Source organism: Molothrus aeneus, chromosome 1, assembly GCF_037042795.1.
Source record: "Molothrus aeneus isolate 106 chromosome 1, BPBGC_Maene_1.0, whole genome shotgun sequence".
Classification (NCBI taxonomy): Eukaryota; Metazoa; Chordata; class Aves; order Passeriformes; family Icteridae; genus Molothrus; species Molothrus aeneus.
This window is the reverse complement of record NC_089646.1, coordinates 46,744,824-46,760,579: the sequence shown is the minus strand read 5'-3', so window position 1 is coordinate 46,760,579 and position 15,756 is coordinate 46,744,824. Positions and strand designations below refer to the sequence as shown.

Genomic DNA, 15,756 nt, shown 5'->3' with positions numbered 1-15,756 from the left:
TTTCAAACTAAACTGGTACATAAAATATGGCTTTGGGGTTAATGACTGTCATGAAAACCCAACTTCAACTTGTACAAGCAAAAGTTGAAAAAATAAACTTGCTCTAATATTGAGGTCAGAGAAATCGAATTTCATTAGTAACAGTGCATGGACAGTATGCGATATAACAGCTAAATTCAGTTGTTGCATTAATAACTGAAAACTAGAAGTTCCTGGTTGTGACATTTGAAATTAAGAACAGAATGGAGATGTAAATAAAAGCATAATAGGTAGTATATAATAATATAATATTAGGATGATGAGACATCAAGGCCAGGAAAAAATACATATCCAATTATATGTTCCTTGGAATCACAAAGAGTTGCATAATATGCCAATAGCAGAGAACATCATGACTGCAATACAAAGATATTCAGTACCCATTTATCAGATCAATTAACCCTAAGTTATGAGCACACGTGTCAGTGCTGTGATGAACAGGGACTTGGATTTCAGCAGAGTGTCAAGCTGTAAATATTTATGAAAAGACCAGCTTAGTAATCACTTCCATTTAAAACAAACAAATTACACTCAGAAAAAGCAAGTAAGTTTCTTTTCAATAAGCACCTTGACTAGCACATTTAAAAGTTAGCTTTGAATCTGTAATCTATACTTGGGTTTTACACAAATAAATCAAAGGCATTCCTTTAAGTAAGAATTCTGGATAGAAGTCTTACTATTTGTGACAAGGTTATTAGGTTAATGCATAAAATCTAATACATTATATCTATCTCATTTTTGCAGTATGACATGCAGATTGATTCCTCTTGATGTACTCTGGAATCTTAAATTACACTCTGATGAGCCTATGTGATTAATCCCCAGCATCTATAATTAATGAATTGCAAGACAGTCACAAAGCTTTCTCATGTCTTTTCATTACAATCTTACAGAGCTTGGATAGAGTTAGCAACTAATACAAAGGGCTTGGTGGCCTGCTAACTTCATGACTCACAACACCTCTTAGTATTCAGCCACCTGTAAGCAAGTTCCAGGTATGTGCTGCCTACATGCACAGGAAAGTATATTTAACCACTGCAGTATTAGTGTCTGCTCTCTCAATGCTCCTGATTGGCTGTGACTTATTTTGGCAAGTTAAGTGACTTTAGAAATTCTGACACGACAATCTGGAATCACCCAGCTCTACTTGCTGCTAAACTATCAGAAGCTAACACCAAGCTTGCTCTTTATGAGGCAAGTACTCAGAAAAGAAAACTCAGAATCTTCTAGTTTCTAAGCTCTTTCTCATGATGTGCTCTACTTGATTGAAAAAGCTAAGCTGAACAGCAAAATTGCCTTCATATACAAATTTCCATGACTCAGTAAGAGTAATGTTTGAAAGAATGACAACGTCAACCCAGACATAGCCCACTGAGTAAATAAGGTTTATGGATTTCTTCAATTAAATACATCGTGGCTTTTGTGAAGGACACTACTTTCAACACAGAAAATCAAAGGCCACCTTGCTGATCACGTTAAACTCCTAAGAACAAAACCAGGGCCGATGCTTACTAGTGGTCAAGTACAGCAGTGAGACCTCACAGTCATATGCACTTCATCATTGTCCAAACACACTCTATACTGAGTGTCCTGGAAATGTGATGTGTGTGTATAACATTTATATTTTGTAGAGGAACAGGATCACCTAGTGAGGTTTTCTTAGTCAGCATTTGCCTTTCTGACTTCAGAAAAATAACATTAACCTATTATCTTATCTGGATTTTCTCCCCATTAAAAAAAAAATCCATAAACTAGAACAAAAACTACGTAAACCAGAAAAAACATGCCAATCAGTCAATCAGTGATGTAGTAGTGTAACAGTTTGCAAATATTCTAGAAAGAGTCCATTAGAATGCAATGCATCCAGTGACCTGTGATGGTGACAGGAAATCATCCATTCTGCAGCCAATTTAAAGAGGTTAATGAGCTGGTAAATGCTGTCTACATTCCCACATACTGGGCAATGAAATTTAATATGTACAAAGCGCCAAAAACAGTCAAGCCAGCCACTCCTAATTATACTACAAATCATGAAAAATAAGAACAACATATAGGAATCTTGAATTTCACTAAAAGACAAAGAAACACATGATTAACTGTCGTCAGCATACAGTAGCTCAGAAGCTGGCCAATATGTCTCTCCAAATAAGTTGTAAAAATGCAGGCAAAAGCATTTAAATGAAAGCACTGACTTACAAGCTAACAAAAGTCAGGAAATTAAAAGTGGATAGTATTCTGTCCTTGGCTCACACAGGTATGTTTTACTTTATACCACAGCCTTAACATTTTCCAACCCTTGTTCTTGTATTTCATTTCCATGTAAAACTGGTTTCTCAGTAGACCATAAAACTATCTTCTCCAATTCAAGGTCTGTTGACCTAGTAAGTCCAGTCAAATCCAAAGCAGCCTTTATGATTAATGAAAGGGTACACAAAGGCTACCTCTAAATGAAAAAAGACTTGCTGGAAAACAGTTAAGGTGATTTTGTACAACTAAGAATTAATGGCTGCAAATAAGACTGCATTTGTCAGCAATTTTTATTGGTGCAAGGGGAGAATTGAAGGAACAAGAAAAATTCTTCACATGTTAAAAAAGCAGAGAGATGTTTGAAAATGAAAGTATTCTCATCTATAGCCCATACTGCAGAATGTTTCTACTGCCACAGTTGTAATATTCACTAATGGATTTCTGTGTAGTATTCTGCGTATTTAAGGACCAAAAGTAACACCTTCAACAGGAGTGTGATGCCAGTAATCCATCATTCTATGGCCAGCAAGCGTTGCCGTGACTACGACAATAAATGCCAGTCGAGACTCACAGAAAGAGGCATTATTAAATCATCCAAAATCTTTGTGTAATTGAAATAGATAAGAAAAATATTTAATTCATCCATTTTACTGTTTCACAGGGAAAGGGTGGGCTTCATGTTTTGCGTATACACATTATTTTTCTCTTTTAGGTAATAGGTAGAGATAGTTCCAATCTCAAAACCATATCAAATACACTGCAGGAGTCTGAAGACCAAATGCAGATTTGTGATACTAGCATGGCTAACATTATATTAGTACATATCATTAGTGTTCTGTACAAATTGCCACAAAGGATCCTCAGATGTCATGGCATATCTGAGTGTGACAATAATTATACATACAAACTCACTTTGGCATAAGGCTTCATCCAGAGTACCTTGTTTGTAGCCTGACACTTAGCTGCAACATTCCACTCCCCAAGAGTTTAGTTGGTTAAAAGCAAGGTCAACTAGACAGAGATAGGGGCAGGATCTGAGAGGAGGATTTCCATAGTGTTGTTGTTAAGACACATAGAACACATATAGGTAGGGAGAAGTCTGATAGGGCTCTGTTGTCAGATTTTGTGGGTTTACTCCTATGTTGTACCTTCTTAACACATTTATACAGGTAGCATATTTCAGAGATCTACAAATTAAACCTATTTGTCTTAAGTACAAATAAATCATTCTAATAGCATATCAGTCAAACTTGAACAAGATTCCTAAGCTGTATGCATAAGCCAGACAAGTATTTCATTGTGTACCTTTTACTTTAAAAGCCTTTATCTTTATTAACAATACTCCTAAGGCAACAGCCATTCTGAGCTGCCTATGATGTAATTTATCCTGGAGTGACAACCAAGGCAGTTCTGAAAGAATTCAGATACAATGTGAAACATACTGCATAAACTAAGCAAAATTGGTGCCAGCCAAATGATGGGAATTCTTACAGCTGTTCACTCAAGAATTTGCCTGGCTATATCTTATTTCTTTATTTTAGACACAACAGTGATTTCATCAGTTTTCAAAAATGCTAGAATACTTGGAAGTTCACAATATTAATTACAACCTTGGCATTTATGCATATCTCAAGCAACAGAGGTTTCTGTATCTGAAAGCATTGTTTATGCTAATTCACAAGGAACACCAGCCATGTGCCTCTCTGCACTCTGCTTTTACAGCAATTTTAAAAAAAAATCTTATTATATATACAAACCAGTAATCCACTAATCCATAGCTACTGACCTGGTAGTATCCAACACAGGCACAGACTATCAGCAAATTTGGCCAGGAATTGACTGTGGTAGCAGTCTTCCTAACTCATATTCTTCAAGCATATTCTATATTTCTAACTTATTTATTTGTCTCAAAGAGGAGATAACAGCCACAGAAGCCACAAACTAGGCATGCAACACCTGCCTGTGCTATCAGAAATGGAAATGACAAACCTCCCTTGTTAGTGTTCCTGAAAAATTATGGCTAAAAAAGAACTGATAAACCCTTCAGGAGACCTTTTGAAAAGAATTGGAATAAAAGAAAAGGCAAACCAATAGACTCAATATCTATTAAGCACTCAGAAAAAAAATGCACCAAAATAGTACTGAAGTCTCAATGTATTACATCTGAACAGTGCCAAGAGACAGAGACAGTATATTTTTTAAGAAAAGGCTTTCTAAGAAAAAATTTTTCTTCATTGAAGAATTATCCTCATAACAATATAAAGCCAGTTTTCATTAACGTAATGCATTAGATTCATCAGCCACAGATTATCTGGAATCTTCTACAATTCACTTTTGCATTTAAAAAAAAAAAAAAAAAAAAAAAACAGAAAACCCAAAGCAAAAGCACCTCCACACATACAAATAACAAAAACCTACCACTGGGATAAACTAAAAAACAAGGAACTGGCAAAATCCTACAGACTAATAGAATTCAAGTCTGATGAAAATCCAGACAAATGACTCAAGCTTAAATACATTCCAAATCTATAAAGTGCCTAAGAAGGACATTTGTATTGAGCATACAACAGAAAAATCACAGCTGAAGTTCTTACATTAAACTTACTTTCTCTAGTCATATCTTTTTTTAAATCATTTATGATGCATGATGTTCATAATATTAACAGATTTAATTTTGACTCCTACTGATACTTAAAGAAATTCAGTTCTAATACAAATGCATAGACTGATGAAAATTATATCAAAGTGAGGATATACTGGAACATCCCAGACAAAGTAAGAGCCAGAAAAACAAAACAAAACAAAAAAAAAAAAAAAAGGAAGAAAATTAGTATGATATGTAGTTCTAGAAAAATAGTTCAAAACCATAGATGAATCAATTTCACTTTAAATTATGGAAACCATCCTTATTTGTGAGATTGCACTCTGAAGTCAACCTGTCACAGCATATGCCACAGCACATGTCACAGTTGAGACAGCCACAATACATAGAGTATCACCACGCAACTTCAGAAGGCTTTAAGCATTCACCCAAACAGAGCAACACCATACCACATCAGAAGGCTTCAAGCATCTGCCCATACAGAACAACACCACTTCAGAAGGCTGCAAGTGGCTGCCCTTGCTGTTCTTCAGCAGAACCTTTTATACCATTATCTTTCATGCATTGCACCTGTGTGCCCTCTGCTCCCTTTGGTGGTTGGTCAGTGCACCTGGGCACACCATGGCTCATTGCTGTCAATGCTGCTCACCTGACCTACACAGCTGTAGCCCATTGGGGATGAGGCTCGGCCACACTCCCACTCCCAATTACCACAAACTGTACCTACATCAACCTACTATGAAGAGCTTTATGGACATTTAAATCTTATTAAGGGTTTGGACTTAGAAAATTTGCCTACTCCAAAGAAATTACAATTTACTTGAAACATGAGAAATAAAAGCCAAACAAGGGACAAAAGAAAATGCAAATCCCAGAGAAATACAAGGTAACATCTTGATAACTCTGACCACAATATGAGCAATCAAGCTCTGTAGGGATCCTGGTACAAAAGATATGTAAAGTAAAAGCTTAAACAGTCTGTTAAGAGCAACAAATAAAAGACTACAGAAAGGAATCAAGATTGTACAGGAAACTGTATGAGATCTGTTTACAATATTTATCAAACCGGTCCAAATACAGCAAAACAGATCTGTGTAGATAGTATTTATGCCAGCAACTATTTTCCAGCTACTTAAGAATATCTAATTCAAATATTAGTCTCTCACATTTTGAGGTTAATAGACTGCAAAAATCAGATTTAGCAAAAATCCATTGTGAATAAAGTGGGTTAATTTAAAAGTCTGTCACAGACACACTTATAATTCCTGCACAGCTGCGCTGTAATTGCCAGTCATAACAGAAACAGCAACTTTATCTGTTCAATGCAGAAATATTTATTTAATAGGAACTCTCCAGCAGCATAAACTACTCTCTACAAGAACTTTTCATTTTGAGTCCTACTTGGTAAACATCTATTGATAGCCAATGGCAACTTCACCTGAGAAAAATCTCTATGACAGATTATTTCCTGGAAAGTAGAATTGTCATTTAAAAGTTTCTCTGGTATTTTTGTCAGTTCACAAATGACCAAATGCTTCTGCATTAAATAGAAATATAGCTTTTGGAGGATTCTATTCTATGGATACTTAACTTTAAAACAAGATTTGCCAAACTCTCCTTCTATAGTGTCTTCAGATATGGAAAGAAAGTTAAAAATGCATATGGCTTAGTAATCAAAATAGTGTTCTTAAAATTATCTTATAGAATAGGCAGTACTTTCTCTTTTAGGAATGGTGCTCCTAAACTAATCTAATGGAAAAATCAAACTGTAGAAGAGCAATATTTAAAGCAGTGGGTGTTGTAGAAATCTAGCAAAGTCAGCATTACTAAATAAAGGTTCTGAAAGCTGCATGCACAAGGATGATGACCTCTATCTTTTGAGATTTTAAGTTATTTTTCAAGTCTAATTCTGAGCAAAGTCCTGCTCACAGAAACAGGTTATGGTTATCAGCAGTTGTAGGGTTTTCTGTATTAATGAAACATCTGGTAATATGATTAAAGAATGTAAGAAAGCAAAACTCTGGGTGGGGATCATAGTTATAATATTTCTAACACTGCTTAACTCTTAGATGCTTTTGAGATAGTAATTCACTCTCAGGAAAGTGCATGCTTGACAAAAAAAATGTATACCAGGATGAATATAGATGATGGTTCCATTAGCTCCTCCATTAAAATTTGACCTCTATATACAGCAGCCGAATTTCCAAATGGGCTGCATCCTTTTTCATTGGATGTTCTTCATTTGTACAGAAAGACTTTCAAAATTAGGTTAAAATTAGATTAGAATTAAATCAGTAAGTTTCTTCTTGACAAGTAATGAGTCTGTGTTACTCAACTCTTCTTTCAAATTGTCTCATATCTCAAAATTGGAGCAATACAGAGTGTTTCCTGATATCTAATTTATGGGGTTTTTTTCCTGGACAACCATGGGTATTTAAGAATGGATAAGAGGCAAGGAAAAGGACTTATTTTTTCAAAAGATAAATTTTATCTAATTGTACAGTTATTCATCTAGCAATGCTTATTTGTTGTAATATTAACACATCCTATCTGGAATAGTGAAATTTCATACACTTCATGAGTTTCTGTAGACACTATTCCCCAATCCTCAAGTTTTGAGAGATTTTTTTCATCTTAATTTTCTTTCTACCTTGACTTCTTATGACCACTGGCCCCTTCTGGGAACTGATGAAATAACCTCTTGCAAACACTACATGAATGGAATGGCACGACTTCTTTTGTTGCCAGCTTCAGAATTCTGTTGTTTTGATTTTTAGCACTGAAATCATCTAACACTTCATCTTTCTTTTCCTCAATAACTTTTCACCAGTTAGTTAGGAAAACTGAGGTGCTGTTTGGGTCTTGCAGAGGTTGTCAAAGCTATCTACAGGCAAGACAACATACCAAGAGTTGTGCATCTTGCTAAGAAGTGCTACACATCCAGTAATAGGTTTGCCATACATTAACTTTACAATTAGGATCAGCAAGATAACTTTAAGTATGGGGAAAAGGAATCAGACCTTGTTACATTCAGCCTGGAGGAAAAAAGTAGAAAAAACATGTGCTAAAACAAGGTTATTGAAACTTCTCATTGCATCTCAGCCCATACTCCATCTTTATTGACACTGATATTCTTGGAGAAGAACTTTTCATCCTTCACTATATCTCTTATTAGGTTATTAATATAATATGCTATGAAATACTGACAAATGAGATTGTGTTTCCAAAACCTATGAAATATGGAAGCATGGAAGCACACACACTAAAATATAGTAGATATGGAAAAAAAAACTTGTTATAAAGTTGATTTCCTATTTAAATTCTCACATTACTTTAGATCTACACACCACTATCTTTAAACTCAGTTGTGTTACTTCAAATTGTGGAATTTCTATTCTCCCAAAATCCCAAACAGGTGAGGACAAAGAGGACAGTGGTAAACTGGACTTGCATGTTTACTTGGATAGACAACTTTTAAATTTATGCTAGGGGTTTTTTTCCTACAACAGTATCTTAAGCAAAGTTCATTAACTCCTCCACTGTTTGTACAGATTTGATTTATAAGCTGTTTTATTTTTGAGGTACCTAAACCATATTTTTTGCTTTATTAAACTTTCACTTACTTCAGTGAAAAAGCCAGGAGATGATGAAGGACATAAATTATGCAAACTTTATGTTCCTTTAATCTGGCCTATTTTAATATAAATCTCTCACTACCTGTGCAAATGTAAGAGAATACTGGTATATCACTCTTAATCTAGCAATTCTTAATCTAAGACAAAGCACCTTGCCATTACCAAAAATGAAAAAAATCCATCTGAAAAAATGACTACTCTAAAATCATGATTTAAAAAAAGTGAGGTTTTTTCTGGAATCTTGTAACAAGATGAAAAATTCATATGATGCCTTCTGTATGAGATCCCTATTTACCTACCTCTATCAAACCTAGGTGATATGATATCTTTGTAAATTCCAGTGGACAGATTATACAGCAGCACACCATGTGAACAATAGCTGTAGGTTAACTAGTAATGACCAAAAAATGCCACGTGACTGCAACTTAGAACCAAGCACAACCACCAACAAATTCAGAACCAAAAGCAGTCTCACCACAACTGGTTCCCCCCACTTCCTCCAAAAAACAAAGATTAACTTGGTGATTTGATCTTCATACTGCCTCTCAGAAACATTTCTGACCATGAGATCAAAGGGAAATGATGGATATTGCTGCGTACCATTGCCACATGTTCAATATAAACAGAGAGCTTCACAAAACTATTGGGAGGTATGGTTAGATACAATGCTACTAACATAGCACTACAGTATTTGTAATAAAAGCATCATAGTTTTGAACTAATGCCAGACAATCAGAAAGTAAAACCAACAATAAATATGCAATTTTTATTTCTATAAATGCTGTCTGATTAGAAAACCTAAAGGTCATACTCCAATGATGAGGAAATAGATTTTTTTTTTCAGTATATAAGCAATTCCATCAGAATTTTACAATCAATCATAAATCTCATTACATTTCTAATATACTAGTACAGTACTGATCAATACACAGAATCATAGAATGGTTCAGGTTGGAAGGGACTTTCAGGATCCTCCAGTTCCATAGGCAGGGACACCTTCCACTAGACCAGGTTGCTCAAAGCCCCATCCAAGCTGGCCTTTAGCACTTCCATGGACGAGGGGTACACAATCTGTTCCAGCGCATCACCACCCTTCTAGCAAAGAATTTTTTCCTATTATCTAATCTAAATCTACCACCGTCCAATCTAAGGCCATTGCCCCTTGACCTAACACTACATGCCCTTGTGAAAAATCCCTCTCTAACCTGCTTGTAAACCCTTTTACTGGAAGGCTGCATAGCAATAGTCTGAGGATCTTTCAATTAGGACACAATATCAAGGGAATTCTTCACTGACAATACACTTCTTTAAAAAAAAAAGAAAAGAAAAGAAAAAGAGAGAGCCACTCATTATATATATTGAGTGTTAAGACCCTTTGCTGAGCAACATTTCTGTAATCACTGTAATGCATCACTCTTGTCATTAAGCAGTTTAGATGACAACTGATCTGCACTCCTGGTATGCACCACATACTCAGTAATTACTACTACCCTAAAATGGCTCTTTGTACCTGAACTAGACAGATCACCCTAACAAAGAGAAAGTTTAGAGGTCCCCATCACAATATTACATACAGAAAGATGTCAGATAACAGAAGCTTATTTAATTTATTAAACAAAGAGTACATCTCTTACAACTGCAGTACTTCACAGGGTACCCAAATTACTTTAAAAGATGGTGATATATGCTGGAAGCAAACTAACTAATCAAAGCAGAACACACTGCCTTGACTAATTTACACCAAGAAATAAGATTCCGAAGTAGGTCTCTGCTTACATCAGAGACAGTGCACTGAAGATTAACTTCAGGATCTCCAATACCAGCAGAAAAAAAATCAGTGCTCAAGTTAAAATTAATTCTCAAAACTTTTTAATTAAAATACATATAACCAATAGATATGTCAGATTCTCCATTAGCATAAGCTTTTTACCAAGGCTGAATGCTTGTTCTGACCTTGATACAATTTTCAGGGAATACAACTAAACAGGACAAGAATACAATTCTTTCTGTCCTTTGTACTTTGACAATTCATAATGCATACCAAACCTATTTCTGCATAATTTTGTTTAAATCAATTTTATGCCATCTGGAAGAAATAGAGAAAGCTTTATTTTTTGAAAACCATTACTATTGCCAACCACCAGAAGCAAGCCTGTTAAAAAAATAGAATCTTACAGCCCCTTCTTATTAAACACCAAAAAAAGAGCAAATGATAAAAAATTTGAAAATACAATTGGGTATAGCTTCTTTCGATAATCTTTTTAAGTGGAAAGCATCAGATAACCATATATTATAGATTTTTTTAGTAATCCATAAAAGCTTCCAATAGATCACATTAAGCCCTTCTTTCTCAGACCAAGAGAATATTGGCACTTTTCTATTCTACTCAGAGAATTCACTGGGAGGAATTACATGAGTTTAGCTACAAATGAAGATCACTAGGTAGTGGTGCAATGTGTCTTCAACTTGCTATTGCTGCCATAACCCACTGTCTTCTCAGTAAGTAAAATTAACAGCATGAAGAGAATGATTACCAGACACTTTAAGGAACTGTGATAGTGCCAGCAGTAGTGGTAAGACCACCTCTTTGGTCTTCAAATTTCCTCTTTTGCCCAAGTTACTTAACATTTGATCTTTTGTGTTTAGACATTCCAACACTGTCAAATAATCAATGAGTTTGAAACTCTGCTTTTAAGGATAACAAAAGTAGAAACAGTTGCAGTAAATTAGTGGCTTTAAAACCACGCATCTTTCTGTTCACCTACTCATATTAAGAGCAACTGAGGGAGCTGGGGTTGTTTAGGCTGGAGAAAAGGAGGTTCAGGGGAGACCTTACCACACTCTTCACCTCCCTGAAAAGAAATTGTAGCCAGGTGGGAGGTGATCTCTTCTCCTGCACAACTAGCAACAGGACAAGCAACATTTCAAGCTGCACCAGAGGAGGTTCAGGCTGGACATGAGAGTGGGCTGCCCAGGGAGGTGGTGGAGTCCCCATCCCTGGAAGTGTTCAGGAAATGACTGGATGTGACAAAGGTTGGACTCCAGGATCTTGCAAGTCTTTTCCAACCTTAAAGCTTCTATGATTCTAGTTATCTCTGGCATACTCTGGTCCTCTTGAAAGCAGGCTAGCAGGCAGAGCACTGATTTCCATATCAAAACATACTATAAAAGAATGTTTGAGGTACTTGAACTATGGTCTCTTACTTCTCTTATTTTCTGGCTGGGTCACATACACACACATGAGCAAAGGAACCGGGCACCACTACTCCATTTTCAACTTTTCTCCCTAATACAGGACTTTCCCTGCCCAGGGAAGTGTGGCAATCTCATTTCTTCACCTTCTTCCCATCACTTGACAAACTTATGTTACCCTGAACCAAACTAAGCTTCAGGCTGAGACTGATCTTTTTTACTGAAAAATTATGGGGCTTATTGGGAAAAGCAGAAAGCGCCTCCCTTTTATTTTAGTGATTAAGGGTTTAAAGCTTACTAGCTTTTTGCCCCCATTTCTTTTAGACTTAGATGGTTCACTGTACCAGAAGAGTCTTTCTGAATTGTTCTGTTGCATGGTATTGATTCAAATAGGTGGAAGACTTATCTATTAGTTTTTATCATTAAAAAATGTTACTGAGTGTCATTTAATGTAATTTTCCAAGCTGGATAAAAGGCAACAAATTTCATGTGTTTTTCTCTCTAAAACCACTGATCTGCAGATATATTATCCACTTTGTTTCTAAAAAGAAGGAGGGGAATAAACATAATATATCTACAGTAAACTTGTCTGTTCACAAGAATAAAGAATACAACCAAATGGAAAACTGGCTTCAAGTTATCCATCATTATGGCCCACTGCCTTATGGTGGTTTTGTGGGATTGTATTGGTTTATGGGGTTTGGGGTGAGGTTTTTTGTTACATTTAAGAAATTTTAACTAAAAGATAATTTGTACTAGCCGATAGCAAACAAGAAAATATTAAATATTTCAGCCTATTTTTAAATATTTCCTTTTGGTACACAGCTGGAACTTTGTATTTAAGAAGTGGTTACAATGACAAGTGGAATATAGAAAATATAAGGCACAAAAAACTAATTCCAGGTGATTTTTATGGCAATCAAGAGCTAAGTTGGATTAATGACAAGAATTAAAGTGACAATTTCCAATAAATTCTAAAAATTAGTGTTCATAAAAATTACTCTTGCCAAAGATACAATTATTAGCTCAAAGCTTCAAAAGTACTGGACGGCAATGGAAAATTCAAAGAAAATTTTTTCTTATGTCAGTCATGACAGAATTAATCCTGCTGGAATTACAGAAATAACCTTAACTTTGATTTTGAGAGTTTAATCTCAGTAAAGGATTCTTTCCTTTACTGAGATTAAACTCAGTAAAGGAAAAAATGGTATTTTTTACATTACTCAAGATCTGTAGAGTAAAACCCATTTGCTATCATGCATAAAACCTAGCAGGCTATCTAGTCTTTCCCAAATGATTTTTTTCTATTTTCTGTGCATTACATTCGGATCATCTTCTTACAGTAAGTAGAGACACTTTTGATAATAACTCCTGTGACTTTTACAGGCACTTCAGAAGTGTTTTCTGACACCATTTCTTTTTCATCATTGCCTTCAAGTACATTTTTCAACTTTATCTAATCAACACTGCGAAGTGGTAAATTTATAGTCCCTAATGTAAGTTAATTACTGTAAATCATAGAGTCAATTAAAATATGCATTTCACCCTCAGGCATATTTTTCTTTCAAATGGCAACTTCAATAAAATCCTAAGATCTAATAGAGACATTTATTTGGTTGGTATGACTCCAAACATAAATAAAGAGAGATGGAAATGTACTTCCTCAACACCGGTTTATAGCTGTTACTGTTAACTATAGTTACACAAATGTGACTACAACAAGCAAGGAATGATTCTGAGCAATGAAGCACTTGTATGTAATTATTTGGTAACATCAGGAGAACTAGGAAAATATTTACTCTTCAGTAAAGTTGCTGTTGATGGCTGTATTGCCAAGGGCCCTCCATCAGTCTTAAAGTCAGAATGTTTGTATCGACAGACCTATTCTCCCTTTGTAATGTGTTAAACAAAGAAAGCATTAATACCTTAAACATCAGGCATATGAGCCATCAGTCAATCCAGATGCCATCCAACCATTATATCAAAACTATCCTGTGTAGCATGAACCCTTTGAACCTTTTAAATTAGCCTGGACAAATTCCCTCCTCTCCCAAACGGATTTCCTATTGTAAACACGTACTTTATAACAAACTCAGCATTTTTCAAATCCTTTTCTATCCAGAAAACTCAGCTTGGTAAGGGATAATCACTGAAAAACACCCCTTAGAAATATGAGGGGGTTTTTTGTTTCAGACTTTACAGTACCTCAAATTGCTGTCAGTCCCTGTTACAATCTAATAACAAATATGTTAGTCTAGCAGAACAGTGACAAACTCTCCATGTAACAAAATCTCTAGTACTTTTTAGCATTATTAACAAATCATGGATTCTTTTGTCTCCAAAAGCACCCTAAAGTGCTTTTCTACCATATATTTCAACAGATAGAAAAATACAGAACTCAAAACCAGTATACATGTGAAAGTATAGTTTGCATACAGCTGTAAAACTATGCTCTGAAATAGTATTAATATATACTTCTATATTCTAACTATGGATTTTATTTTAGTCCCACGGTAACAAAGTACATTGGGCAAAACTGTACCTAACTTCCCTGCAAGTACTTTTCTTCAGTTTTGGCATCAATTTTTAGTGGCTTCATTATCAGAAGAATTAGCTCATTTACCCCAAGAGAGATCTCGTTATATTTCTGATGCTCTACTTCTACAACTGTGCATCATTCATGAAAGAATCACTGAAAAATAGGAATGTCCTTGTATTTCCAACACTGAACAACCCTTTGTAGTCAGTTTTATCAAAGCAGTGCTATCTAGGTGTTAGTTAGAAATTTACTGCCAGAAACAAAACATGATGCCAAATATCTGTTATTCATATAAAATATGCAAATTTGCAGTATTTCTTCCACTATTTCATTGTAAAGAAGAAAACTCAAATTTTATATGTTCTTAGACAAAAGTCTGCAGCAGGAGAAATCATTTAGTAGTCTGAGAAAGAATGGTGACACAATGAGAACAGAGAATGCCACTTTCGCATTTGCTAAATATCTAACTGAAGTGATTGCCAGGTCTAGAAAACAAGATACAATCTGTTCTAAATGAAATGGCATGTATGAGAATAATGTTGATGTTATGGTAAAAGAGGCATTTCTTTTTATGTTAACAGTGTATTCCAAACATTTCCCTTTTTTTAAGAAAACACTTCCATAGTTTAACGCTCACAAGGCAGAAAATATTCTGGAGATGTAGACTGCATCTAAACTGTCTTCTAACACATTCCCTCCAAATAAAAATACAACAAATCATTGTGCAGAATTGTTTGAAGAGTAAATAAAAATTCTTCAGAGTATTTTCTTTCACCAGTGTTCTACTTCACTGCTTACAAGGAAACCTGAATACTAGCTAGAAGCTTCTGTCTGTAAATATCATTGGTATGTCAGAAGATTTCCCCATTCCCTGCCTAAGCTTCTTAAATTACATTCAGATTTCTGTGGTACCATAATTTGGCACATAATTCAGTATTTTGTAAAGGTTTTGTTTCTATTTCCACCTCCAGTTGTTGGTTTACATTTTTCATCCTGACTGCTCTGCAGGATATACATCCTTACAATGATTATGTGAAGTCTTGCAGCTTCAACATGGAACATTGTTAACCACCACGTTAAAACCACACGGAGATATAGGCTGAAACAAAATCCTACATTACAGGATACAACAAATGGTACCATATTTCATCAAAACATGCAGCAAAGCAACCCAATTCCTGATGGCAAAATAAAAATTAGTCATATAAAAAAATGTTTGTTTGGGCTTTTAGGAGATCCATAGGAACTTTCTTTGAATTCAGTTCATGGGAATGCACGTTCCTCAGTTTCAAAGCTTGGTTTTCCAAGTTTAAATGAGGACTAAATCCAAAACAAATCTCAACAAAACTGTTTTGCTTTGCCTGGTATGAGTCAATATCATGTAAAATGCCAAAACACTTTTTGCCCCCCAGGTGGAAATGGCAGAAGATCCTAGATTCACTTGGAACCCAGCACAAGTTTTCTAAAAGACCACAAACCATTCTAAGTATTCCAGGTATGCA

At 35.2% G+C, this 15,756-nt stretch overlaps 1 protein-coding gene across 1 annotated transcript in view; it reads right to left on the bottom strand.

Moving 5' to 3' along the window:
- The window catches only part of BBS9 (Bardet-Biedl syndrome 9), a 282,783-nt gene that overhangs the window by 141,546 nt on the left and 125,481 nt on the right, over positions 1-15,756 (bottom strand). The gene's annotated exons all lie outside the window — the stretch shown is intronic.